This window comes from Somniosus microcephalus, chromosome 15 (assembly GCF_052327205.1).
Source record: "Somniosus microcephalus isolate GS21.2 chromosome 15, FLI_Smic_1.0, whole genome shotgun sequence".
Lineage (NCBI taxonomy): Eukaryota > Metazoa > Chordata > Chondrichthyes > Squaliformes > Somniosidae > Somniosus > Somniosus microcephalus.
Window position 1 is genome coordinate 83957104 of NC_141001.1, and position 27345 is coordinate 83984448.

Genomic DNA, 27345 nt, shown 5'->3' on the forward strand with positions numbered 1-27345 from the left:
TGAGCAGCCCCTTATTTTAAGATTATGCCCCCTAGTTCTAGTTTCACCCATCATTGGGAACATCCTCACCGCATCCACCCGATCAAGCCCCTTCACAATCTTATATGTTTCAATAAGATCGCCTCTCATTCTTCTGAACTCCAATGAGTAGAGTCCCAATCTACTCAACCTCTCCTCATATGACCACCCCCTCATCCCCGGGATTAACCGAGTGAACCTTCTTTGTACTGACTCGAGAGCAAGTATGTCTTTTCTTAAGTATGGACACCAAAACTGTATGCAGTATTCCAGGTGCGGCCTCACCAATACCTTGTACAACTGCAGCAATACCTCCCTGTTTTTATATTCCAACCCCCTAGCAATAAAAGCCAACATTCCATTGGCCTTCTTAATCACTTGCTGCACCTGCATACTAACTTTTTGAGTTTCGTGCACCAGGACCCCCAGATCCCTTTGTACTACAGTACTTTCCAGTTTCTTGCCATTAAGATAATAACTTGCTCTATGATTTTTCCTGCCAAAGTGCATAACCTCACACTTTCCAGTATTGTATTCCATCTGCCAAATCTCTGCCCACTTACTTAGCCTGTCTATGTCCCTTTGCAGGTTTTTTATGTCCTCCTCACTCACTACTTTCCCTCCCATCTTTGTATCATCTGCAAACTTTGATATGTTACACTCGGTCCCCTCCTCCAAATCGTTAATATAGATTGTAAAGAGTTGGGGACCCAGCACTGACCCCTGCGGAACACCGCTAGTTACTGGTTGCCAATCTGAGAACGAACCATTTATCCCAACTCTCTGCTTTCTGTTAGAGAGCCAATCCTCCACCCACGCCAGAATATTACCCCCAATCCCGTGATTTTTTATCTTGAGCAATAATCTTTTGTGTGGCACCTTGTCAAATGCCTTTTGGAAGTCTAAATACACTACGTCCACTGGTTCCCCTTTATCCACCCTGTATGTTACTTCCTCAAAAAACTCAAGCAAATTTGTTAAACATGACTTCCCCTTCATGAAACCATGCTGAGTTTGCCCTATTAAATTATGTTTATCCAAATGTCCCGTTACTGTCTCCTTAATAATGGACTCTAACATTTTACCAACCACAGATGTTAGGCTAACAGGTCTATAGTTTCCAGCCTTCTGCCTACTACCCTTTTTAAATAAGGGTGTTACATTAGCAGTTTTCCAATCTGCCGGGACCTTTGCTGAGTCCAGTGAGTTTTGGAAAATTATTACCAATGCATCCACAATCCCTACCGCTACTTCCCTCAAGACCCTGGGATGCAAGCCATCAGGTCCAGGGGATTTATCCGCCTTGAGTCCCATTATTTTACCAAGTACCACTTCCTTAGTGATTTTAATCGTATTTAGTTCCTCCCCCCCTAGAGCCCCCTGTTTGTCCAGTGTTGGGATATTCTTAGTGTCCTCTACTGTAAAGACTGATACAAAATAATTGTTCAGTGTTTTTGCCATCTCCATGTTTCCCACCATTAATTTCCCGGTCTCATCCTCTAAGGGACCAACATTTACTTTAGCCACCCTTTTTCTTTTTATATAACTATAGAAACTTTTACTGTCTGTTTTTATATTTTTTGCTAATTTACTTTCATAATCTATCTTCCCTTTCTTAATCAATCTTTTTGTTATTTTTTGCTGTCTTTTAAAGACTTCCCAATCTTCCATCCTCCCACTAGATTTGGCTACCTTATATGCCCTTGTTTTTAGTCGGATACTATCCTTAATTACTTTACTTAGCCACGGATGGCTATCTTTTCTTTTACACCCTTTTTTCCTCAGTGGAATATATTTTTTTTGGAAGTTGTAAAATAACTCCTTAAATGTACACCACTGGTCATGTACCGTCTTACCCTTTAATCTATTTTCCCAGTCCACTCTAATTAATTCCGCTCTCATACCTTCATAGTCTCCTTTATTCAAGCTCAGCACGCTTGTTTGAGATCCAACCTTCTCACCCTCTAATTGAATATGGAACTCAACCATGTTATGGTCACTCATTCCAAGGGGATCCTTTACTAGGACATTTTTAATTAATCCTGTCTCATTACACAGGACCAAATCTAAGGTTGCTTGCCCCCTGGTCGGTTCAGTTACATACTGCTCAAGAAACCCATCCCTAATACACTCAATGAACTCTTCCTCAAGGCTGCTCTGCCCAATTTGATTTGTCCAGTTAATATGATAATTAAAATCCCCCATAATTATAGCTGTTCCCTTATTACAAGCCTCAACTATTTCCTGATTAATACTCCGTCCAACAGAGTTGCAACTGTTCGGAGGCCTATAGACTACACCCACTAGTGTTTTTTTCCCCTTATTATTCCTTACCTCCACCCAAACTGTTTCACTATCCTGCTCCTTTGACCCAATATCATTTCTCTGTATTATAGTGATTCCTTCCTTTATTAACATAGCCACCCCACCTCCTCTCCCTTCCTGCCTGTCCTTCCTGATTGTTAAATAACCTGGTATGTTTAATTCCCAGTCATGGTCACCCTGCAGCCATGTTTCTGTAATGGCCACAAGATCATACCCATATGTCATTATTTGTGCCGTTAACTCATTCATTTTGTTACGAATGCTACGTGCATTCAGATAAAGAACTTTCAAATATGTTTTGTAACACTTAGTTCCTGTTTTTTCCCTTTTTAGTACTTTACTTTTTACTCCATACCTTCTGTCCCTTCCTGACACATTCTGTTTTTTAATTCCCCCACTGCTACCTAAGTCTATGACCTTCTCTGTTGTCATTTCTATTATTTGCTCTCTAGAAACCTCCCCCCCACTAATTAGTTTAAAGCCCTCTCTACGGCCCTAGTTATATGATTCGCCAGGACTCTAGTCCCAGCACTGGCCAAGTGGAGTCCGTCCCAACAGAACAGCTCCCTCCTGTCCCAGTACTGGTGCCAGTGTCCCAAGAAGCAAAACCCATTTCTCCCACACCAGTCTTTGAGCCACGCATTTAACTCTTTAATTTTATTTATCCTAGCCAAATTCGCTCGTGGCTCAGGTAATAACCCAGAGATTATTACCCTTGAGGTTCTGTTTTTTAATTTGACCCCTAGCTGCTCATACTCCTTTAACAGAACCGTCTTCCTTGTCCTATCTACGTCGTTTGTACCAACATGGACCATGACAACTGGATCCTCCCCCTCCCACTGCAAGTTTCTTTCCAGCCCAGAAGAGATGTCCTTAACCCTGGCACCAGGCAGGCAACACAGCCTTCGGGACTCCCGCTCTTGACTGCAGAGAACCCTATCTATCCCCCTAATGATACTATCCCCTACCACTACAACATTTCTTTTTACTCCCTCCACTTGAATGGCCCCCTGTACCACGGTGCTGTGGCCAGGTTGCTCATCCTCCCTGCAGTCCCCGCTCCCGCCCTCACAGGGAGTAAGAACCTCGATCCTGCTGGACAAGAACAAGGGCTGCGTCTCCTTCAACACTACATCCTGGATCCCTGTACCTTCCTCACTCATAGTCACACCGTCCTGTCCCTGACCACGGACTACATCTGCAGTAATTAACTTCATAGGTGTGACCATCTCCTGAAACATAGAGTCCAGGAACTTCTCCCCCTCCCTGATGTGTCGCAGTGTCCGAAGCTCGGCCTCAAGCTCCATAACATGGAACTTGAGTTCCTCTAGCAGCAAACACTTGTCGCAGATGTAATCACCGTTAGCCTCAATGGGGTTCACCGGCTCCCACATCTCGCAACAGTAACACATCACCTGCTCCATTCTATATAATTAATTAAATTTCTTATTATTAGTTATGAAGACCCTGCCCGGATATATATGATAATATCACACCACTATTCAATAGGACTTACCAACTTAAAGGTATGAAAGAGAAGAGAAGGAAGAAAACCAACCAACCAGCTGATCACCAACCTCCTCCTTGAATACTGTCTGTGGAGCCTGTTTGGTTGACTCGTCTCGCTGCTCCGCCTCCGCAGTGCTGTCTAAGCCTGGGAGTGGGGAATAAAACAGAGCAAAAAACACACCCTCACCTCCCACTTATCCGAACTCTCCCACTTAGCAAAACTCCAGCAGCACTCAATGCACAAAGCACTCCGTGCACCGCACTAGCCCCTCCCCTTTTATACCTGGATTCTACTTCCTGTTTAAACTGCCCAAGTATTGACAAGGACACCAGAAGAATAACCTACTGTTCTACATGTAGTGCTAAAAGATCTCTTCCATCTTCTTGTACAGTGTTTTGGTTGTGTTAGGTAAGAGCTGTTGGTCAAAATGCATAGATTACGTGCTCAATTGGAGTGAGTCGTGAACCCACAGCCCGAGAGTAATATTTGAGGCAAGTTTACACCTTAATAAAGCTTTCAAGAGATAAAGCTCGGTGACATTTCTTCCTAAGACTTGAAGTAATCAACCAAAATCTATAGGATGTTAATCCGATCTTACAACCTTCCCAATGTGACTCTAATCAGTTGCACTCCACAAATTATTCAACAGTTTGGGAGGCACAGGAACTCTTAAATGCTGTGAGATTTTTATGTCTGTCCTTACCATGCAACCTTCAATTCCCATTCTTCACCAGATAATTATTCAACTATTCTTTTTGATGCAGTTAATAGATATAGCATTCACTCCATTATCAAAGAGCTGGCTAAGTATCTGCCTAAGAATAAGTTGCATTGATCACCAGTGTAGAACGATGCACAGTTACCCATTCATTTCCAACATGCTTACAGTAATGAATTAAGTTCAAACCCCATGAAAAGTAGCAGCAATAAGTGAAACAATGTGAATATCTCTGTATTATTTCAGAAAGGTAGCTGGGAGATCAGAGCTACCCAACCAGGAAGGCCAGAGTTGGAGAGAAATAATGAAAATCAGAAAGTGAGAATAAGGGAGAGAAAAATAAATCATAATAAATGGGAACGCAGAGACAGGGCTCCCTGTAGACGTGTGCTCATTCACCATTTTTGTTTACTCAATGGGGGTGGGGAATAAGTATGGAGAGGAATTAGTTCTGAAACCTGTTGTGCAGGTGAAATAGCTTGGTACAGTATATTGTATTAGTATTAGTGTTAGGAACCTAAGTGTATTAAGAGCTTTAGAATGGTGGTGATGCTGAGGGATAGAGGATTCTCAAAGCAGCCTAATGCCAGTATGCTCATCTCCAGTGTACAGCCTTGAGCTTTGAGTTCATCCCTTAATCCTTCTTGTCTGATCATAACATTTCCATCTCCCTCATTCTCAGTTCTTTATTTTATCTCTCTAAAGTGCCACCTGTGTCTCCTTTCATTCTTGGATTGCTATGCATTTACTTAATGTTTTGGTTGTGCTTCTCTCCTACTGTTTTAAACTAACTTGTCATAACCTGCATATCATAAATTTGGCTGACAAAGCAGATATGATAATCAGCTTCTGCTGTGTCTCATATTACTTGAAAAGTAGACAATGAGATATACTATGGAGGAAAAGTTTGGTTGGTTAGTGCCTCCCGTTAGCGCCTCGGGGGGGGTGCTAATGGGCGCTAACAATTAAGAACCTGAGCGCGGCAATTTTAGCACCGCTCGTGAAATTGGCCAGTCGTTTTGCACTGGCACTAAACACTACTGCCACGATCTCCTGCGCCTGCAGATCATGGCGTCATGCAAGCGTGCAATGCCCCGGTAGTGCCCCAGACTGAAAATTGAGTCATGCCCCCTGCCGCTAGGAATGACAGTTAGAGGGGAATGTTTTCTAGTCGGGAAGGGGCTGGGGGAGCGCTATTTAAAGGCGGGTGCTTCCTGCCTTTTCTTGTCGACAACATTTTTGGTACATGCAGGTTGAGAGGGAGAGAGATGTCTGGAGAGATTTAAAGCTGTCCTAAGAAGTTTTAGGTCCTCAGCACCACTTTTGAAGTTCCTATTTATTTGACCTTCATATTTACCATATTTAGAAGTTTCTATGGGGGCTGCACTAAGTCGGAGCGTTGTCCTCCAGCTTGATCTTCAGAGGCAGCAGAGGCGCAGAGATAGAGTGGCAAATGTGGCTAGAGGGAGGAGGGCCAAAAGGCCTCTGCACAGGAGACCTTACCCTCCCAGGCTATTCCGGGAGCAATTCTCCTACATTCATTTGTCTGAAGATCAGTGTTTCAGAAGGCTGCGCTTCAGCAAGGAGGTGGTCACTGAGCTCTGCCACCTCCTGCAGCCAGAGCTCCAGCCTCAGCTCAGGACCAGGACGTCTCTGTCGGTGGCAGTGAAGGTGATGGTGGCTCTGAATTTCTATGCCAGCAGCTCCTTTCAGGCTTCTACAGGGGACATAGCGAATATCTCCCAGTTCGCTGTTCATTGTTGCATCCGGGAGGTAACAAATGCCCTGTATAAAAGGAGACGCCTGTACACCTCATTCCCCATGACCTGAGACAAACAGCGTGAATGAGCATGTGGCTTTGCTAGGATAGCAGGCTTCCCCATGGTTCAGGGCGTCATTGACTGCACGCATGTGGCATTGTGGGCACCTCATGAGAATGCAGAGGTGTTCCAAAACCACATGGACTTCCACTCTCTGAACGTCCAGTTGGTCTGTGACCACAGACAGCTGATACTCACCGTCAATGCCCACTATCCTGGCAGCAGCCATGATGCTTTTTATCTTGTGCCAGACTGGTGTCCCGTGTCAACCTAGTGGATGGCTCCTCGGGGACAAGGGTTATCCACACTGCACCTGGCTGATGACCCTGCTCTGTAACCCCAACACCCCTGCCTAGCTGCAATACAATGAGAGCCATAGCGCCACCAGGAACCTCATAGAGCAGATGAAACAACGGTTCCAATGTCTGGCCCACTCAGTAGGAGCCCTGCAGTGCTCTCCTGAGCGAGTCTCACTTTTCATTGTTGTGTGCTTCATAACATTGCAATCATGAGGACCCAGCCATTGCCACCAGGGATTGGTGCACCACCTGAGGAGGAGGAAGAGGGAGAGGAGGAGGAGGAGGCAGAGGAGGAGGATGAAGAGGAGGATCAGTAGCGCCAATGTGGGAGGGAGGCGCACAATGTTGCCACTGCAAGGGCCGTTCGCGAATGGCTCATAAGACACCACTTCTGACCATTTACAGAGAAGATGGCTTCTGGGATGAAGAAGCACATCATCGCAATCATCCTGTACCCCCTATTGCCGGGCAAAGCTGCAATGGGTCAAATCAGCAAAGATGTAAAGTAACAATAAAATGTTTTATTTATATTACAAACTCTGTGTCATTTATTCAGGACAAACAATTAGAAACAAATCCAACAATTCATGAACTAACAAAACTCGTTCTCACAACATGGAGATAAATGGCAAAACAGTAAACAAATATAATAACATCAAGATCGAACTTTCCCACAAACATTCCCCCCACTGGGTGATTTCCATCCCCTGCGCACTTCCCCCCTTCCCACCCTACTACTCCTCTGTAATGTGGCACCAGTGGCTGCAGCAAAGCTGGCGGAAGGCTGCTGAATGCTGGATCCAGAGACTTGAAGGACACCCTCAACCAGCTCTGGGCCTGGAGGGCCCGGCTGCAGACTGCACCAACTTTGCATAGGCGGTAGCAGTCTGGGCTGGCTGTGTTGCAGGCCGTGGCAAGTGCAATGGCGGAGTGGCAGTGGTGGGAGCAGGAATGCTGTCATCCTGGGAGAGGACAGCACCTTCCTGCTCGACCGACACACTGCCATTACCCCGGGGCAGTACCACAGCATCCGGAGCAATCTGCTCGTGCACAGATTGCTGGCCTGCTGCAGCACCATCAAATCCCCGGTGGACAGTGGGCGACCCAGCGAGGATGGCAACAGTCAGCACTTGCGTGACATCAATCTGACACTGCATGCGAGCAGTCTGAGACTGGATGGCACCAACCAATTACTCAATTGCAGCACTAAGCCATTGTGTTGCATCGGCCTGTGCTGCAATAGATCCTGCCACCTCACCCATTACACGCGACATGGACTCTGGTTCACCATGGTCTCCCTGCAATTCAACCATCCTCTGCAACAAGGCAGGGATGAGTTCAAGGGTTTGCACACAGATGACAGCTGTGTTGGCGGCAGACTCCTCCACTCTGCTAGCCAGTGCATTCATGCTGCCGGGCACCCTTGCCACATGCACCCACCCATAAGCTCAGTTAGCATGCTCAAGGCCTGGGTATTCATCGCCGCGATATCGAGGTCTGAGTCCGAGTCCTGTGCAGCAGAGCTCGCGCGCCTACTCACTCTCCGGGGAGATGGCCTCTGAGCTTCCCTTCCCCCATGGTGTTGCTGCAGCCTGCTGAGTCCAGGAACTTCACCTACATCAGATCCTAACCCCCTGCTCCCCTCCAGGGAATGCGTGGCCCCAGTGTCAGAAGTGTCACCCTCGGGAGATGCAGGTGGTGAGGCTCCGGCTTCCTCTTCCTCCTCCTCTGGCATGTCGCTGCCACTGGCAGGCTGAGGGACAGGCTGGTCAGCTGGTGGTTCACCATCTGAAAGCAGGAAGGTACAAGAGTGGCTTTAGCATGAGGTCAGGGGTCAGGAAGGGAGCAAAGACTGGAGACAGTTAGTTGGATTCAAAGTGTAAAAGGCTGGTGATGTGAGGGGGAAGTGGTATGAGAGAGGAGAGAAAGTTGATGAACATACCACTGCTCTCTCCAAGGGGGTCGCCCTCTCCAGCGGCCACGGCACCTACGACCTGGCTGGCAACGATCCTGCACACTCTGTCCTCCAACTCAGTCAGGGGGTGTAGGACCGCCGGTCCTCCTCCCATGTGCTGTTGCTCCCTCCGGTTATGTGAAAGCTTGGCCTGCAAGAAAAAGGACAGCGTGTGAGTGAGTGTGCAGCCATGTGTTTGGCAGACGTGCCTACCATAGTTGAATAGCCGTTAATGTGTGCAAGGTGTGGAATGTGCATGTGAGTTTTATGAGATGGTCATAGTTCTTGGGTGAGTGTTGGGCATTTGGGTATTTACACCATCTGTGCACAGTGAAGTTGAGATGGAGGGATGAAGTGGTATTGAAAAGCAGGTACTCACCCTGACCACCCGAGTGAGGTCATTGAACTTCCATTGGTTGTGGGTCCTTGGCACCAGGAAGACATGCTGAGCTATCTCCCTCCACACCCTTCTAAACTACCGGGGCAATGGCCTCCTGCCACTCTCAGGGAACAGCACTACCCGTCGCCGTTCCACTGCGCCAACCAGAGCCACCAATGCCTCGTCACTGAAGCGCCGAGCTCTTTCTCTGGGCCTCTCCATTACTGCTTCAAAGACAAAAATTTAAACAGAAGTCTCTCCAGGTCGAGATTCAAAGCTGCAATGAGCAGGGTGTAGCTGGCCAGCAAGTTGGCCCCTCCCCTTTAAGAACGGAATGGTGCCTGTCTGTTAGGCTTCCATGGTAACTGACATTACCCGAGCTTCGGTAGCGTTCTGAGGTAGCGCCTCGCTCCCCGACGTTTGCACCTTAAGAGGTTTGTAGCGCCCGATTTACCGCCCAAATCACTTCCAGGGGCAGTAGAGGCAAATTTTGCAGTCGGAGGTAATAATTAGCGCCGGGCACTAAACTTTGCGCCCGGCCGATATTAGCGCCCCAAAATGGGCAATACCCAATTTTTCCCCCTATGAATTTAATGAAAGAGTAACATTACCGACTAATTCTACAAGGTTTGAAATCAGATTCACAAATTGCCAGGTCTGTCATTGTCCATGTATTAAAATTCCCACCCCTGTCTGTACCTGATCTTTCATTCACATGGTGAGGTTGTACAGTAAACTGCAGTAATCATCTAACCTCTAGGGACAACATTTTCTCATGATTTTTTTAAAAACTACATTAAGGCTCATTTCATATAATGTAGTAAATATGGAAAGAATGTTAATGATCTGCTGATGCTTGTGTATGTATGCAATGACTGTACAAATAAGGGAAATGAAACTACAGAAGAAGGGAAATGAAATCCACTGTGATAGATTTGGACTGGAATTTTTCATCTATCCAGACACTTTGGGCTGGATTTTTTCAGCCCCGAGGAGGCGGGCATGGGGGCGGAACTGCCGGTAAAGTAGCCGAAAATGGGGACGGATGACAAACCCACCCCCATCCCACCTCCGTGCCCTTTTGCCAAGAGGCAGGAAGATGTGGTGCTTTGGGTTCCGTCTCCTGGAGGCGGGAAAGGCAGTTAACAGGCAGAAAAATGCATTAGTCCCATTTTACCTTCACAGTGAAGGCTTCCTGACCTTGGAGAACCCCATCGGGTTAGAGGAGACGTGAAGGAGGTCTGCAGCAGTCGGAAGCACCTGGAAGTAAAATGTAGAGGTGAGTGAGTGATGGGTGCAAGTGTGGAGTGGTAAGTATGGAAGGTGAGTGATAAGTTTAAAAAAATGTTCACTTAACTTGTTTTCTTCCTACAGCCTCCAGCTGCGCTGGATTGGGAGACCCGACATCCTCCTTGTCGATTTCACAGACTAGCTGTTGGATCCTCTGAACCAACAGCCATGTGAAATTTACAAAGTTGAAAGGTTTGATGAGTCCTGAACACAAGGCCTCATCAAACTACAGAGAATGTCAGTGTTTGACAGCTTCACAGAGCTGTCAAACGCTGGCATTTCTCCTTCCAAGAAGTCTTGATAGATAGCACGTCTGACGTTGACATGCTCTGTCAGTGACTTCCTCCCTAATTGGCCTGCTGAGCCCACAGGGCGGGCTTAACAAGGTCAATCTGGGGAAAATCCCTCCGGTTGGTCAGATGAGGATGGAGGTGGGACATTGACACGACAAGCAGCAGTCCCGCCTCAAACTCACCTCCATTCACAAAATCCAGCCCTTCGTTGACACTAATCAGACTCATTTCATATCAGAACTTTACAACTAGCAGAGGGAGGAGGTTTTCCTGACATCATTCTGAGCTGGATTTAGATCCTGGTCCAAGACATGGAAGGATTGTTTGGTGTTCCAAGGCACTGCCCACTCCCCTCCTCTAATTGGCTTCCTATTGTTTCCTCAAACTATAACCCAGAGTGCAATGTAATCAGTAGAAAGTGGTCATTAGTTGCTCCAAATGGAGATGAACTGTTCAAATTATTTAATGCCCCTTCCCATTCCTCATTTGTTAAAGCAACAAGGCAGTAGTCACTTGCCTTGTAGAATTCTACTGAAATCTGTTGCGAGGAGAATCCATGAGAGTGTGTCCAGTGTTTCAACCTTAAGTTACCTCACCCAAAGCAGTATATAAAGCTAGTAATTGGGTGAATAAGTTCCTGTTACTTTCTTTTTTTGCTAACAGTGCCAAAGAAAAACATACATAGCCAGTGTGAAGTTCTATATCAAAAAAAAATCCCACTGTACCAGTGCAGGTATAAGAAGGATAGCAACAGAAAATGCTGACACACAATTCAAAGGCTGCTCAACTAATACAGAGTGAAGGCTAGTTTGTATAAAGTTCTGCATTAAGTATAGGTCAAGCTATGTATGAGGGCTCAAGAACAATTTGCGATGCAAGTGCATGAAACGTATGTGCAGGACTGCTGACAGTGACTAATTTAATTGCTCTGCCTCCAGTCTGTGAATGCACACTGCCTAAGGGCAGCTTTGACTGTTGTATTACCAATAGCAGTAACTGCTAGGGGTTCCAACTCAATGCACAGCAGAGATTGGAGAGGTTATTCGGAACTCACTGTTACTCTACAGAGAATTGTGTAGGTGCCAGTTGGGAATTCAGAGAGCACCCTTTTTCTTCAGGTTGTAAGAGTCTTTCTTGACATTAATTTGCCCCATTTCAGCCCAGTCTGTAGTTCACAAGCAATACTGCCCATAACTTGGTACAAATTGGGTTTGAAATGGCAATCTTATTTAGAAAGGTTAGAAGAATGGCTGGCCTGGGAAATGGAAAGAATTCACATTGATTCAGTTAAGGACAGTCACCTAAGACTAGTGTGAAGGCACATTCTTAGGTCCAAGTTAGCTTTTATCTGGCTGTCTTCACCCAGGTGTATTTAATACTGACAATAGGCACCAAAATAGCAAAAAATATTCCATTCCTATCAAGAATATCACTCACCTGATGAGTATAAAATAACTAAACACACAAGCCCTGAAATTAGGGTTAGCGATATTAGTGAACAAGTACTTGACACATTCATATGATATTCACTTTTTTGTCATTTTAACACAGCTGTTAATCCACTTCAAATAAATGGTTTAATTCCTGAATTAAAATAAAGGACAGAGAATGTCTTACGGACATGTTGTTTTAATCCACTAATATTGTCAACAGTAACCTTTAGGTTATTTTAAAACATATAAGCTTAGAAATTCAGTTGGGCGCGCCAGCCGTTAGCGCCTTAGGAGGAGTAGATCTCGAGCGCTAGGCGCTTAGCGCCCGGGCGCAGCACGATCTGCGCCTCGCCCCAACTTCAGTACACATTTAGCGCCGGCGCAAAGTCTTAGCGCGCGCCCTGCTGCGCGCGCAGATCATGACGTCATTTCGTCGTGCAACGCCCTTTGTGCGCCCCGAACCGGAACTTCACTCGCGCCGGCCCATTGTGCGCCGGGCGGCCCTAACGACTGTGAAGTGGAACGGTACACAGCCGAGGCGGGCCGCGGGGAACGCTAATTAAAGGGCACTTACCCTGCACTATAAAGGCCAGCCATTTTGCAGCATTCACTCTTGTGCAACAGTTTTTTGGAGAGAGACCAAGGAGGAGAGCTTACTGGTTTGGACCAACACTAGGACAGGTATTTTTGGCTCAGGCCAGAGCTTAGCAATTATCTTTGCCTTCATTGAGAGCTCAGTGTTTGCCAGCATATAATGGGGGCTGCATTGGGTGCCAACGCTGACTTTCAGCCTTATGCCAGAAGGGCTTACAGACGCCGTGAGAGAGTGGCAGCCCTGGCTAGACGCAGAGGGGGCAACAGGCGTCGCCAACTGAGGCCTTACCCACCCAGGGTATACCGCCAGCAGTCCTACTATCTGACCATGTCTGCCGCGAAGTGTGTTAGGAGGCTGCGATTCAGAAGGGAGGTGGTTGCAGACATCTGCCAGCTGCTTCACAGAGATCTGCAGCCACAGCTGATGCGCAGGACGTTTCTGTCGGTGGCAGTGAAGGTGACGGTGGCTCTCAACTTCTATGCCACCGGCTCCTTCCAATCCGCTGCTGGGGACATCACTAACATCTCCCAGTTCGCCGTGCATTGCTGCATCCGCCAGGTGACCGATGCCCTTTTCAGAAGGAGACATCAATTCATCTCCTTCCCCATGACCCTGGACAAGCAGCAGCAGCGTGCAGTGGGATTTGCAAGAATAGCGGGCTTCCCCATGGTGCAGGGCGCCATTGACTGCACGCATGTGGCTTTGCGGGCACCTCTGGAGCATGCCGAGGATTACCGCAACCGGAAGGGCTACCATTCCCTCAACGTACAGCTGGTGTGTGACCACAGGCAGCGCATCCTAGCTGTCAATGCCCGCTTTCCAGGCAGCAGCCACGATGCCTTTATCCTGCGACAGACAACTGTGGCTGACATGTTCCAGGCACAGCCTCACCCAAGAGGATGGCTTATCAGAGACAAAGGCTATCCTTTGTGTACCTGGCTCATGACCCCGCTCCACGCGCCCACGACCCCTGCTGAAGAGGCATACAACGAGAGCCATCAAGCGACTAGGAACATTATAGAACAAACAATCAGCGTCCTCAAGCAACGGTTCCGCTTTCTCGATCGCTCCGGGGGAGCTCTCCAGTATTCGCAGGAGCGAGTCTCCCAATTCGTCGTCGTTTGCTGCATGCTGCACAACCTGGCTATCCGCAGGACTCAGGCACTGCCACCTCACGTTGGACCACCACCGCAGGAGGAGGAGCAGGAGGAGCATGAGGGGGAGGAGGACGAGGAGTACCAGCCCAGGAGGGAGGCAGAAGGTCCAAGGGCCGCCCGTCGGCGGCATATTGAACATCACTTCTAGGCCCCCTGTCAGGGAATGGCTTGTGCCAATGAAAGAACATGATTGCAGCCACTCCGCAAGCCCTCAGCCGGTTAAGGCAACAAACACTTCAAAGATCAAACATGGACAATGTTAATAAATAAAATGCTTTATTGTACAAACTCAGGGCCCTTCCCACATGAAAACCAAAAACAGACGAAACCCCCAAAAAACACTCAAACACATTACTCGCTCCCACAACCTGGAGAGGATTAACAAAACAGTGCAACTAAAATGGCCGTCATCCTCGGCCTTCGTAAAAAACAAACATCACATCCTCGGCCTTCAAAAAACAAACATCCAATTCTCGGCCTCAAAAAACAAACACAACTGGCCACACATTCGACTTTTTGGCCCGCTAGGGCGATGCCTTGGCCATCTTTGTGTGGCCCCTGCCCGCCCTGCTGCTCCTCCTCAAAGTAAGGCCATTGGCTGCTGCAAGGCTGGGGGCAGGGTCCTGAGGGGCACATGTCGTGACGGCAGATGCCCTTGGGGGTCGGCCTAGTCGAGGTCTGGCCGTCGAGCGGGCGGCTGTTGAATGCTGCAGCTGTGGCTGGCCAGCATCAGTCACTGCAGCAGCTCCTGGCAGCTCCACTGGGGGAGTGGCAGTGGCGGCTGGAGGAATGGGGGCAAGCTGGCGGATGGCAGGCGCTCGCTGGTCGCCTGAGACACTGGCACTCGCCCGGGCCAGCACTGCAGCATGCGCACCAATCTGCCGAGGGACAGACCGCTGTGCTGCTGCAGCGCGCCGGGTGCCCTGGCGATGCCTGGCTGACACAGCGAGTGTGGCAGCAGTGAGTGCCCGTGTTGCCCTGTTCAGTGACCTCATCAGAGCACCCAGTGACTGCACGGCACCACTGATCAGCTGCCCACTCGCTGCCTAAGCTGCCCCGAATGCCGCCCGACTCGCTGCCTGCTCTGCCCCGGATTCCGCCAAACTGATGGCCTGTGAGGCCTCGACGTCGGTCACACTCCGAGAGAGGGACTCGATGGCCTAAGGCAACCGTGCCACTACCCCCATGAGCTCCGTGTGCCGGCGCTCCGAGTCCGCGGACAAGTCCTCGAGGCGTCCCATCTCCTCGGCGAAGACCATCTCTGGACTGGAGGTCGGACTCTCCCTCTGGGGAGAAGGCCGCCGAGCTGGCTGACCCTTCCTGCATTGCTGGACGCCGCTGGGCCCAGCAATTGGACTCCCCTCCAACCCTTCCCCCCTCTGGGGAGAAGGCCGCCGAGCTGCCCGACCTTTCCTGCGTTGCTGGACGCCACTGGGCCCAGCAATTGGACTCCCCGCCGACCCTTCCCCCCTCTGGGGAGAAGGCCGCTGAGCTTCCACCCCCCTCCCGCGTTTCTGCAGGCCGCAGGTCCCATGAGCTCCCGTCCCCTCCGACACTTCCGCCACGCTCCCCTCCAGGGAAGACGTGTCCCCTACATTGGCATGGGTTGCCGCGGCTGAGGGTTCCCCTGATGGGCCGCCTTCCTCTTGCTCCTCCTCCTCCTCCTCTTCTGAGGGGCTGTCACTGGCAAGTTCAGGGTCCTCCTCCTCACCATCTGAAAGCAGGAAGGCACAAGAGTAGCTTTAGAGTGAGGAGAGGGCGTCAGCGAGGGAGGCATGAGTTGTGGCATTCAGCGCATTGGTCGGACAGTGGCAAAGGATGTAGATCTGATGCGCAAGTGGGACGAGAGAGGTCCAAAAGGTGATGTCCTTACCATTGGTGCCCAGAACAGGGTCGGCATCTCCAGATGCAACGGGGCCAATCACCCGGCCACCCATGATGCGCTCCACGCGATGTTGCAGCTCGGTGAGCGGCTGGATCTGGGGTCGGCCTCCCCCGGTCGCAGTCCGGCTCTTCTTATTATTGGCCAGCTTGGCCTGCAAGAGAAAGGATGGCCTCTAAGTACAGTGTGTAGCCCTGATCTTGTGTGCACTGCCTCCCATGGTCGAATAGCCTGGCCAGTGTGTCGCCCTGATCTTGTGTGCACTGCCTCCCATGGTGGAATAGCCTGGCCAGTGTGTCGCCCTGATCTTGTGTGCACTGCCTCCCATGGTCGAATAGCCTGGCCAGTGTGTCGCCCTGATCTTGTGTGCACTGCCTCCCATGGTGGAATAGCCTGGCCAGTGTGTAGCCCTGATCTTGTGCGCACTGCCTCCCATGGTCGAATAGCCTGGCCAGTGTGTCGCCCTGATCTTGCGTGCACTGCCTCCCATGGTCGAATAGCCTGGCCAGTGTGTAGCCCTGATCTTGTGTGCACTGCCTCCCATGGTCGAATAGCCTGGCCAGTGTGTAGCCCTGATCTTGTGTGCACTGCCTCCCATGGAGGAATAGCTTGGCCAGTGTGTTAATTGCAGAATGTGCAATTGATGTTCATGCCTGTCCCATAGCTGCTGCATGAGGGCTGGCCATTAGGGCTTTCAGGTCCCTTTGCCCATAATGTGAGGTGCACATGCAAGAATGAGGAGGACACTGGAAAGGGTACTCACCCTGACAATCCGAGTGAGGTCATTAAACTTTTTGCGGCATTGGACACCGCTCCTGGGGACCTCGCTGTTGGCTGACACCTTGCTGGCGACATGCCTCCAGGCTCTCCGGTAGACGCGGCCCGGCGCCTTCCTGCCATTGTCCGGGTACAAAATATGGCACCTCTTCTCCACAGCACCAACCAGCACACTCAGATCAAGCTCTGAGAAGCGCTGCGCTCGTTCATGGGCCTTCTGCATGGCTTCAGGCGCTATTTGGGTCCAGCAGCAGTGTTCAGGCCTAGCTGGAGGGCTCCACTATCCAGGGCGTGGCAGCAGACCAAGTCGATCCTTCCCCCTTAAGAGCTGGCTGGCGCCAGGGTGTCTGCTGTCAATCACGAGATGGCCGCACCTGCGCTGCGCCCGGCCTCGGTGCTCTCGCTCAGCACCTCCGGCTTAGCGCCTAAAGAGAGGCGTGCAGCGCCAGTTTTAGCGCTCGAGCAAACTCTTAGGGCGAAGCTAATGAACATCGAAGAAATGGCCTCGATTTTGCGCCGGGCGCAAACTTTAGCGGCCGCCCGACTTTACCGCCCCAAAAGTGGCTACAATGAATTTCTAGGCCATACTGTATAAATAATAGCTCTATAACTGCCATTGCACTAAAATAAATGAGCCTGCCACTAACTCCTGGGAATCTGAAGACATTTAGCAATAGCCACAGGGATTTTAGCGTTGCATTCCGGGATTGATATTCTTCCAGTCAAACACAAGGGAAGTTTTTATCGATCAAAAACAATACATTTCTGGTCTATCATTATTGTTGTGTTGCTATTACTTGCAAACAGTGCAATAAAATTTGTAATAAATTAGTAAAATGTAAAACACAGCAGAAATATAGGAAAATCAGAATATTAAAATTGTTCTAGAATTTATTAGATGTAATTGTTTAAAATGTACATATAGTAAGTATCATGTTCGAGGATCTAACACTTTAAGAATGAGTACACCTGGCATATTCACCGCAGAGGGAGTTTAAAGGAGAGAGAAGGCGCAGGATGGAGTTAAATGACTGCAGTAGTCAGCTGGTACAAAGGTTTTAAGCCAAGGAATTACTGCTGGTGATATTAGCATAATGGGGGTGAAATTATACATTGGCAGTGATACAAAACAGACAGGATCGCTTTTGCCAAATGTTATACGACACGCCCGATATTCAGTTCTATTGAAGTCAGTGTAAGTGAATATCAGGCGACCAATGTAATCCCGCCTGTCTTGCGCCCCATCCAGCTCTAATTTCACCTCCAATGTGTTTATCGGACATTCATCTGTCCGTTAGTTTAATGGAGGATGCTAGCCCATTTATTCTAAATGGGTTAATGGCTTTGCTAAACTAATAGACAGATGTCCCAAAAGCATTAAGCAATCTTCCATTAATTTTGCCAACAGTAATTTCTAGGCTTTAGGGTTATTAGCCTTTACAAACTTAATAAATTGATTGCCACTCTCCAATTTCATCCACAGTACTGCGAAAGACATTGTAGTATAAGAAGCAATACTAAATGTTAAATTGGTTGGAAAGAAAAATAGTAAAGCCTGTCTAAAATTCACTGCAAATAACACCTGAGGAAATTGTTCAGTCAATACAATTTCAGTCATCCTTGGGGGCAGAAATTCGGTGGCACCCCTGTTTGGGGGTTTCAGCGCCCTGAAATAGTTAGCGCCCCTGCGCTGTAAATTCAGTGATAGCGCCCCAAGCAGGAGGCGGGGTGCTACTGGAAGCACTCCCCCTCCTTCTTGGGGCATTACCAGTGAATTCCGCGGCACTATGTGCAGCAGCACCACGCACCTCGGCACGTAGCGTCGTGTCATTGCAGGCCTCCCTCCCCTGATTAAAGGGGAGGGGCCTTGTGCTGTGCGCACTGGGGCCCTGCTGGACCACCAGGGAGCGGGGTGCCAGGAAAGCAGCCCAGCACTCAAGTGGAGCACCGGGCTGAGCGATCATGGCAGGCACCCCGAAGAAAAAAGGGAAAGGGAAAGGCGCTGGCAGTCAGCCAGAAAAAAAAATGGCCACCTGACACCTACCCTTTAACTTGCGCCACCGCAGCTGCAAAGCCATCACTCTGACCCTGTCAGACATATAGTCCGTCGATAGGTCAGGGGGCGCAACCGAAGTTTGTGGCCAGGGCGTGAGCGGCGTGCTGTGCACAGCGATGACATCATCGCCGGTGGCGCAGCGCCGTGGGGCGCTACCGGCTACCGCTGCCACTAACCTCCCAGGAATTCCCCTGGGGACGCTATCGGGAAGCACAAAGCAACCCAATTTCCCCCCACCCCCTTATTTCTTCACATGGTAGTTATTGAACAACACATAGTGTCGGCAATTAAGAAGGGGCAATGAAACAATATGCTCAATGTTCTGGTCGCCATGGTCCATGTCACCAGAAATGCTGCAAAGTTGGCCTGTTGTGATGTTGGTGAATACTAAGTGCTGAGATGAATTTTTTTTATCATGTTTTAGAATCCCTCCTTAAAAATGATGAAAAATGCTGGTTTATTGGAGAAACCAGCCACGGGGAATAAATAAGTATAAGGCTGCAAATAATTCAGAATGCCTCAAGGCTTTATTCTGGAAATGTCATTAGATAATGGGCCCTTTCAAAAAAATCGTGACATTAAAATTAGGGAATGATTTGTGAAAAGCACCAACACTCGGGCTGTGTTTTTCTCTTATTTAGCAAATAACAGATTTACCTCTGGTTGTGATGGAAATACTGTTTCCTAAAGATTGCATTTTGCCCTTAGTAGTTCTGTGCCAGCGTTTGAGGATGTGCTGAGTGGTTTTTCTCCCTTCGAGCGAACCATTTTATCTGACTCCTTCTGAGATCAACGGAGAGCAGTAGGTGATATTTCCGCCCGTGAGCTTCTAAAGCCATTTAAAAAGGGGGAAAAGAAGAGTCTGCCATAGATGAGTGGAGTCCTGCTGATATATATTAATTGATTCACTGGCCCAGGAGCAAAATTTTCTTTGGTGGCAGCAGATAAAAGTCCAACTTCTGCCCATTCTTATTAAAATATGACAGGAACCCACAACAATAAAAGAGAGAAATTATGCATCAAGTTTGCAGTGCTGAAGACCCAAATATTCTCTTGTCCCTGAGCCCCGACTGTAGTCCCTGCTGCCAGTCCGCAGAGATAAGAAAGAAACATGCACTGCAGCTGAATTGTTGCTGGAAAAATAAGAAATAATTTACATATGACTGACAATAGAACTGTGCAGATGTTGTTGTGTCCAGAAAGAAAAAAGTCACGCTGCAAACCATTAACTTCAGCTCTGCGATTTTGATTAAAACCTCATGATACCAGTGTGAAATATTTTGGAGTATTATGCTAATCCCCAAACACAGAGTTGTCCTAAGGGACACTAGGCAACTTGAAAGAGCTTCAATGGCATAAATAACATGTCATACAGAATGAAACAGCTGTCCCAGTACTGTCAACAATTCCAGGCTGAACACTTGTTGAAACCGCACAATTTATGGTCGCTGTCCACACGCACAATGTAATGTTTATTTTTACTTTTGTCTGGACATCCTGTAGATAGTTTTAAACATTCTCTTACGTGTGATGAGAAATAGCTTTGAGGAAATTACAATTTTCAGTTTACAACACTGGTGCTTTCTTCTTACCACATTTGGAATAATTTCCCCAATCTTCAATTGAAACATATAAGATACTGAGGGGGCTCGACGGGGTAGATGCAGAGAGGATGTTTCCCCTCGTGGGGAAATCTAGAACTCGGGGGCATAGTTTCAGAATAAAGGTTCGCCCTTTTAGGACTGAGATGAGGAGGAATCTCTTCTCTCAGAGGGTCGTAAATCTGTGGAATTCTCTGCCCCAGAGAGCCGTGGAGGCTGGGTCATTAAATACATGCACGGTGGAGATAGACAGATTTTTGCAAGATGAGGGAGTGAAGGGTTATGGGGAGCGAGCAGGGAAGTGGCTTTGGGCCCAAGGTCAGCCATGATCTTATTGAATGGCGGAGCAGGCTTGAGGGGCCAAGTGGCCTATTCCTGCTCCTATTTCTTATGTCCTTATGTTCTCTATCTTTTCTCAAGGATATTACAGTGCATTGTTTGCTCCGTGGTTCATTTGCTATACTATTTTGAAGAAGGAAAAGCAATTTAGCTTCAAGGAACGTCCATGTTGCTGTACTAGAACAGGCGCCAGACCCTCTTCATATGCCAAAAAAGAGGCCCGAGTTGTCATGGTGTATTCTGGGCATTGTGGTACTACAGGAGGATTTGAAAAACACAATTCCCATGGTTTATCTCACCTTGGGGAAAAAAAAATAGCAACGTGATTGATTGTGTGGTGGTTGTTGATTGTTGATCTGCCTAGTGAATTAAACTTAGCAAATAGGCTATTTGAGCCAATCACTATGTTTTGCCCAAATACATTTTTGAGGTGTGACACCTTTGACATTTGTGACATCAGAGTCATGGTAGATGGCAAACTTTTAATTATATAGATAGGAGTTATTATTCTCCTCAATTTCAACATATGAATAGCAAATTTTGTCCCCCATTTCAATTTTCTCCTCAATCAGATTCCACTGAAAATATTCCACTCAATTATGCTGCAGTTAAAAAAAAAGGTTCTCTACGATACAGCTGCCATGACTCTCCCTATTAGACTCAGAATGAGAGGAAAGGGTTAATAATGTTTTAAACATGGTGAATTCTGAGTTGAGTGGATTGTAATATGCTCCAAGGAATAAACTAACACAAAGGCCGGAATTTTCCCATTGCCGCACATGTGGGTTTGGGGGCGGGTCGGCAGTAAAAATGCCGGAAGTAGAGTGCGCGTCAGAAACCCGCCATCATCCCGCTACCTCGAGCATTTAACTAGGGTGGCTTTGAAGACGTGATATGGAGCCAATCCGCAGAGGAGAGTGACCTCATTGAAATCTTTAAGTGCTTGATTACAGACGCTTAAGAGTGATTTTAAAGCCAACTTCTGAGTTTTACTGCATGAGCACGGGATTCACGGCAGTCCAGTGCCTTGCCTGTGAAGGGAAGGCGGAAGCTCAGTAGCCATTGGCAAGTTTATTCATTGATAGCTGGGAGAAGCACGTAAAAACTGCAACATTACACCTCATTAATACAAAAGCTAAATACTGTGGATGCTGGAAATCTGAAATAAAAACAGAAAATGCAGGAAATACTCAGCAGGTCAGGCAGCATCTGTGGAGAGAGAAACAGAGTTAACGTTTCAGGTCGATGACCTTTTGTCAGAACTGTCAGGCGATTCCCCCAACACAGGGTATACAGGCAGAGGATGAGCTTCCTCAACATGACTGAGCAGCAGTGCCAAAGGAGGCTCAGGCTATTGAGCCAGGTTATCACAGACACTTGTAGCTTGCTGGAACAAGACCTGTTGCCCAAAGGTCCTGGTGGAAACGCTTTACCAGTGGCTGTCAAAGTCACCAGCACCCTCAACTTCTTCGCCTCAGGCTCCTTCCAGGGATCTAAAGCAGACATTTGCGGGATCTTGCAGTCGGCCACCCACAGATGCATCATCCAGGTGACTGATGCCATGTTTCACAAGTCAGACAATTTTATCAACTTTGCCACTGATGAAGCCAGTGTTACTGAGTGGGCGCTCGGCTTTGCAGCTCTGACTGACTTCTCTCAGGTGTAGGGCGTCATCGACTGCACGCATGTGGCCATGAAGGCACCCCATCATCACCCAGGAGGGTTTGTGAACCGCAAGGGCTTCCACTCCCTCAATGTGCAGCTTGTCTGCAACCATAAAAAGATCATGCATGTGTTCGCCAGATTCCCTGGCAGCTGTCATGACTCTTTCATGCTGGGCCAGTCCACCCTCCCACAGCTCTTTGCACCTCCAAACAGACTTATCGGCTGGCTGCTTGGAGACAAGGGCTACCCACTGAAGACTTGGCTGATGACACCCCTGAGGAGGCCAAGTGCTGAGGCCGAGGAGCGCTACAATGAGCGCTACATCTCCACCAGATGTGTCATAGAACAAGCAATAGGCATGCTGAAGGTGCGCTTCAGATGCCTTGGCAGATCTGGAGGAGCCCTTCAGTATGCAGCAGCCAGGGTCTCCAGAACCATCGTCATCCGCTGCGTACTGCACAACAGAGTGCAGCAGTGAGGATTGGAGCTGCAGGAGGAGCAAGGCACAGAGTGCACAGCCTCTTCAGAGGAGAAGACAAGGAGGAGGAGGAGGAGGAACCTGAGGTGGAGATGGCACCAGCAGCGGTGCACATTGCTGCCCGGGAGGCCCAGGATGGCTTCATCATGGCCAGATTTACTTAACTTGCTCCAATGCAGCCACATCAGTGCCACATGCTGTACTAAGTCCCACCCTGCCACCTACAACACCATAAAGCATCCCTACAATGACCAAGCCATTCCTCTCAAACAAAGCCCCAATGTTCGAGGTTAAGTAATATCTTATCAGTCACTCCAAATGACAAAACCTCTTCCAAGGTTTGAGGCAAAAATAGACAAGACCCAGAAGTGGTGCAAACAAAAATATTTATGTGCATCATAAAAATAACTGAAATTTCGCACTAACATTTTTCATACACCCATGTGCATACCCTTGCGCATCTACTTTTGTGTTCTTTTACTTTTCCGAGTGCTTCTATGAGGTGCAATCCCCATGGCTTGAGCAGAGGTAGAGTTAGGCTGCTCACTTTTGTGACTCGTCAGACACTTTTGGCGGATGTCCACGGGGTTTTGGAGCCTGTGAGGGCCCTGCCAAAGTCTGCTCCTCCTGCAACTGTGCAGGGGCAGACTTGGCCATCGGGATCCGAGGAAGCATGTGGGGCTCTGACTGAGAGGGAGGCAATGGGAGAGAAGTGGGAATGCTTTGAGAAGAATCCCAATTCCATGTTCCCTCTCACCATCATCCCTCTCATGGGCCACCCGCACTTCACTGCTAGAAAGGAGCTGGTGAGCACCTTGCTGCACATCAGTGGGGCGATGAACGCCCAAGTCTATGTTCCATCTGTTAAGTCTGTGTGTTCCAGTTGTATTAAGATTAATTACTGACACAGGCTACAAGAATAAAGTTCAACAGGTCTTTACTAGTTGGAGGTCAGGACTATACTAAATACAATATCACTACACAGTACTTATATACCGGTGGTCACCACCGGTATTACGTATACAGCAGCCAGAGAAAGTAGTACATCTCTTAAGGTGGAACAGGCTTAAGTTCTCTTAAGGTGGAACAGGTTACATACACCACAATCCTCCCTTTTTAGCTTAACAGTCATATCCCCATTTAACATAACATAATAACATATATACATATATAACTTCAGGTATAAACAGTTCAAAGGTTCAGTCTCTCAGGAGGCCTTCTGATTCGGTTTGGATAACGCCTTTCAGTGGTCTCTGATTCTTGTTGCTGAGGTGACTCTTCTTGTAGGTTTCCTATGTATTGGACGTCATCATCAGGTACAGTCCCTGCCGAGGTAGATGCTTCAGGTTCATTAACGTCTTCCCCAGTTGTCTCTGTCGCAACCATGGGTTCGACCCTTGCTCTTGATTCTACCAGTTGATCCGCATGACGCCTTATCACATTGTTACCAATATCTACTGTGTACATCAGAGGTCCTTGTCTGGCCCGAATTGTTCCGGGCTGCCATTTTTCGTTTCCATAGCCCCTTGCCAACACTGGTTGTCCTACGTCGAAACTTCGAGTGGACTTGTTATTAATATGCCGGAACTGTTTGTTTTCCACTTCCCTCCGCACATTTGGTTTTAACAAGTCCAACCTGGACCGCAACCTCCTGTTATAAAACATCATGGCAGGACTTTGGTTAGTCACTGCATGAGCGGCGTTTCGATATGCCATTAGGAAATTGTCCACCTTGTGTTGTAACGGAATCTGATCATCGTTCATGGCCTTTATTGCCTTTTTGAATGTTTGGACAAATCTCTCGGCCAACCCGTTTGTCGCCGGATGATATGGGGCAGAGGTATAATGTTTCACCCCATTCTTCTTTAAGAATTTTTGGAATTCTTCCAACACGAACTGTGGTCCGTTGTCCGAACATATCTGTTCTGGCAATCCGTTCCTTGCGAATATTGTTCTTAACACCGCAATTGTCTTTTCTGAAGTAGTGGTATTCATCTTGATCACTTCTGGCCATTTGGAATGTGCGTCCACCGCAATTAGGAACATGGAGTCCATGAATGGACCAGCAAAGTCAATATGTACGCATTGCCATGGGGCTGAAGGCCATTCCCATGGGTGTAGCGGTGCGATCGGAGGTGCATTTTGCACTTTTTGTCAACTCCTCTATCTGTTGGTCAATGCCCGGCCACCATACATAAGCCCTAGCAAGACTTTTCATCTTAACTCCCCCCAGATGACCTTCATGCAGTTCCTTTAGAACTCCTTCCCGTAACTTGGGAGGAATAATCACTCTTGTCCCGTACATCAAAGTACCATGGCAGACGGACAGCTGGTCTCGCCTTGCCGAGAATGCCGGTAACAGAGGATCACCATGTGTTGGCCATCCCTTCACTGTCACCTCGTAAACTCGGGGCAGTGTCAGGTCATTCCTGGTTTCTCTTTCAATACTTGCATTGGTGACTGGTAAACACTCGATGATGGTCGAATGAAATAACTCAGCAGGGTCAACTTTCGTCGTCTCTTCTGCTTCAGGTAGTGGCAGGCGCGACAGCCCATCAGCATTGCCATGCTGCTTTGTACCTTTGAATTCTATTTGATATTGATGTGCCCCTAGGAAAAGGGACCATCTCTGGAGTTGCTATGCTGTCATCACCGAAACACCCTTCTTAGGGTTAAAAGTGGATACCAACGGCTGATGGTCTGTCAGAAGTGTGAATTTTTGGCCCTGCAGGTAATGATTAAACTTCTTCACTCCCCATACAAGGCTGAGAGCCTCCCTATCGATCTGCGCATAGTTGCGCTCAGCGGAGGTCAATGATCTGGATGCAAACGCGACTGGCCTTTCCGTGCCATTTGGCAACTTGTGTGAGAGTACTGCCTCAATAGCATATGGAGAAGCATCACAAGCCAACCGAATAGGCAGTGTCGGGTTGAAGTGAGCCAACACTTCCTCTGAGGTGATCAATTCTTTGCTTTTGCGAAATGCCTTCTTACAGTTTTTGTTCCATTCCCATGGTACCCCCTTCTGTAAAAGAGCGTTCAGCGGGTGCAGTACCGTGGATAGATTTGGTAGAAACTTATGGTAATAGTTAATCAATCCCAGAAACGACCTCAACTGAGAGACATTATCCAGAGCGGGAGCCTTTACAACTGCCTCTATCTTGTCAGGAGACTTATGAAGCCCCTCCCGGTCAATGACATGACCACAGTACGAGATCCGCTTCTGAAAGAACTCACATTTCTGCCGATTAACTCTAAGTCCATACTCTTTCAGTCTGTTGAGCACCAGTTCCAAGTTTGCGAGGTGTTCTTTATCACCATCACCTGTAATCAGAATATCGTCCAGGTAACATTGTGTGCCTGGAATTCCCTGTAATACCTGCCCCATGGCCCTCTGCCAAATTGCCGGAACCGATGCCACTCCAAAAACCAGCCTATTATACCGGTACAAACCTCTATGCGTGTTGATCGTGAGGTACTGGCGTTACTCTTCTTCAACCTCCATCTGCAAGTACGCCTGCACCAGGTCTATCTTGGTGAAGTGTTTCCCACCAGACAACGAAGCAAAAATATCCTCAATCCGCGGAAGCGGATACTGCACCGTGTGAAGCACCGGATTAACGGTGATCTTGAAATCTCCACAGATGCGAACCTTCCCTGGTTCTCCTGGCTTGTTGCTCGAAGGACGTTTCATAACGGGAACAATGGGCGTAGCCCACTCACTCCAATCTACCTTAGACAGTACACCTGAACGTTCTAGCGCTTCCAGTTCCGCTTCTACAGTAGGTCATATTGCATAGGGTACCAGTCTGGCTTTGAAAAATTTTGGTTGTGCATGTTCATCAATCTTGATGTTTGCTGTAATTCCTTTCAGTGTTCCCAGTCCTCGCTGGAACACCTCTTTAGCATCATCCAATATTTTGGACAATCGTTTAGGTTTGACATCTGTTTCCCCGGAATCTACCGTTAGTGCTTTTAAGGAGTGCCAGTCCATATTCATTTTCCTAATCCACTCCCGTCCCAGTAGTGGTGGACCTCCTTCAGGTAGCACATATAAGTCCATTACTTGGCTTTCTTCACCCTTGTGGACCACTTTTACCTCTATCTTTCCGATGGGGTACACTCTTTGCCCCGTGTATGTTTTCAATATAATCTCTGTATCCCGTAGGGGAATATGTTGGAATAACCTTTTGTAATCTTTCTTATTCATGACCGTCAATGCCGATCCAGTGTCCAATTCCATCTTTACTTGGACTCCTGCTATCTGAAGAGTGACCCAAATAGTCTGGAGATCTGCATCCTTACCAACGTTGTGTACTCTTAAGCTACCCAGTTCATTACTGCTAGCATCTGAATCTGACTTCTGTTCGTTCGAACTGGTCTTTGTCACCTTGTGCACCTTTATGTATTTTCCTTGCGGTGACTTTTTGTTGCTGGTCTTCTTTCCTGACCGGCATACTTTAGCTATGTGGCCAAGCCTGCCACACGTTCTGCATTCTTGGTTTTTAAACCAACACTGGTTCTGATTGTGTGTTGTCTTTCCACAACGATAACATTTTACAGTACTCAAACCCAATTTATTTGTACTGAGTTCCGGTGACCATAGTTGCATTACTGCCGCGCCTCTCGCTGCGGCTTCGTGTACTGCTGCCATAGTGACCGCTTTCTCAAGCGTCAGCTCATTCTCCTCGAGCAGTCGCTTTTGTGTATCTTCTTTTAATAATCCACACACAAATTTATCTCTTAGCGCTCTGTC